The sequence below is a fragment of the Pinus tabuliformis genome, chromosome J (assembly GCF_031772625.1).
Source record: "Pinus tabuliformis cultivar Carrire ecotype Pingquan chromosome J, CPIR1, whole genome shotgun sequence".
Classification (NCBI taxonomy): domain Eukaryota; kingdom Viridiplantae; phylum Streptophyta; class Pinopsida; order Pinales; family Pinaceae; genus Pinus; species Pinus tabuliformis.
Genome location: NC_142295.1, coordinates 1,554,068,143 through 1,554,070,975, shown reverse-complemented (window position 1 = coordinate 1,554,070,975; position 2,833 = coordinate 1,554,068,143).

The following is a 2,833-nucleotide window of genomic DNA, read 5'->3' as shown; positions in this document are numbered from 1 at the left end:
TCCAATTTTTTTTTTAGTAAATATGACTCACCATGTAAACATGAATTTTCAATTCAATGGTTTTTAATTAAATTATTCTATAAATTTGATAGAAATTTTGTTTAAAGTTATAGTTTTATTTAACCGTTTTAACCCATTTAAAAAGGCTTAAAATTTTGAATTATACTTAAAAAAAATTAAGTTTCTCCAATTGTTTACTTACTCCCTTTAAATTATGTTACTTTTCCAAATAAACTAGAAAAGGGAAAAACCATTACCTAGATTGACTTTGTTAATGTGTTATGTGTAGTGTTTAGGTCATAAGGAATCCTTATTAGAGCCATTTTCTTACTTGGCATTGCATCAGCATGGAGAGTGTTAATGGTACCCAAAGCTATTTGAACGTTTATTCCCTATGTGTAACACAATGTAATGACCCCCTTTTTGATATGATTTTTGTAAAGATGAATTTGATATTTATATGAAATTAATTTTGTGTGGGCTCCATTTTGAGTATCCTTTGACATTCCTATCTAAGAATGGATGAAGGAGGTGCATTAGTTTTAAGAGTTGCATTACATCCATCTTTATAATTTGATTAAGGGTTTCTTTCAATGTCAATTTGTTGATGTGGCTCATTTGATGAAAATCTTGTGTCAAGTCCCTAAATCTACTAGAATATTGCAATTGTTTTTGCTACCTGGTTTGAAGATTGTTTTGTTGATAACGACACTTAGTTTCCTTGCCCTATCCAAGTTGAATTTCCTCTCCTCCAATGCAATTCCTACAACGTATCTCTAAGCTTTTAAAAAATTTCATATATCACGACCTTCAACAACTCTTCAATTCTAGACCTTATTATCTAGTTTACAATAAGTTTCAAAACTTTCTGAAAGACATAAAGGAATATGTGCTCATCTAAGTACAAGTTATGATTCCACCACTTTTAGTTTTCTATATCATTCTTCTTAGCTCTTGGTATTAGTGCGAAAGCCTAGATCACCATCTTTGTTACTATTTGCTCATGTCTCATGGTAGTCTACAACAATACATAATGCACATTGCTTAACACCTAAAGCTTCCCTGGGGATGAACATAGAGTGAAGATGGTTGGACTCAAGGGGTAAGGAAGTTAATAAAAGTGGTGGGCCAACTAGAACCCAAGCCCAAAGTCTAGTGTCTAAAGCTTTGATCGCAGTTGGACCTAGTAGGCCATTGACTACAATGACCAATGACATTCCTATTGGCTCAATGGAATGCAGCAGTGGTTGTCATAGAGTTTGTTATCCTCTTTTGGTCCTAAATGCGTAGGTTAAGGAAGCAATGATGACATTGTTGCTCAAATGAAATGGTTGACATATATTACTCCAAGGTATTGGTTACTTTGGTCCTCAAACACTGTGAATGATCCCTTTAACACTCTCTATGGCCTCGAGGCTAATGAGGTGAAGATGCAATTATTTTAGAATGAAAATGACCACATTAAATGTCTAAGGCGTATGAAGTGGCATTAGAAGGAAACACATTATTTACAAATTGTTGATTTCAATTGGTAGGACATATATTCTTTGTTTACAAAAAGTTAAAATCACAAGATTTCCAATGTACATGACCTTGACTATCAGATGGCTAGTGGAGAAACATGTCTCTAATTATGCCAAAGGAAAAGGTGGTGCTCTATATTTCCCCCTCAATTAGTCATGTCTTTTGTTAAGTAGACAACTTCCCTTGCAAAGATTACCTTGGCTACTCTATCTTAATGGAAAATTCTTAGACATAACTAATTTATATGATTCTAATAATTTGAAATAATATATATCTTTTTAAAAATATTTCATTATTAAAATATTTGACCTATTATATCTCACTTGTAAGGATTTTAACATGATATACTATCAACCAGATAAAGAAATTTAACATGATATACTATCAACCAGATAAAGAAAGGGTGTTTCCTTACTAGACCTATCATTCACATAAAAGTGACTTGCTTTGTTTTGAAGTCTCATTATAAACTATATGGTACCAAGTCGAATCAGTGATAAGACTACACAAGTTTAGTTCACTTCGATAAATTATTGGAAAATGACAAAAAGAATCTAATCACAACAATGGATGGAGGTCCTACGCTGCATATAGATGACACAAATACAGTCTTGGACCACTAGTCCCTCTGTTTCAATCTCTATAGATACTACAACAAAAAGAAATACATTTTCCAAAAGTTCATATATCATGAATGTTCCAACACAAAAAGCTTGACTCTTTCCCTCCATCCAAACTGTGTGCAAACTAATCTCTTAATTCCATGCAAGGATTATGGATCTCTAAGTCCTCTCTCACATAATTTGCATACGAAGATGCCAATTTTTTACAACAGAGTAACTTGTAGGAGACTATAAAAACGAAGCATAAACAATACAGTCTCAACATATATGAAGCATAAATATTTGTATCAAGATGACATTATTTAAGTATTTATGTTCTGATTATCAGACTACATGCCGAGTTTTTTCAGAGGAAAAATTAGCATAGTATTATATTAAGTAAATATAATGAGCATTTACATGAGAATCAAAATATGTCAGCGGACATAGCTGGAGCCTGATTCAGCTTAAACTGTGAACTTACCCAGTCAACATTGTCTGTAAACTTACTGCAACCATTTTACTGCGTCGCAGGAATGATGTCATAATTAAAATTTATAAACATGACAAAATTTTCATTGAAATATAGCAATATAATAACACTACCATTTCCATTTTAACGTGGATGCCTAACATGCGGATAACGTTCCCAAAATTCAATTCTCTTCTGCAAAGATATAATCATAAGCTTAATCAGTAGACGATGG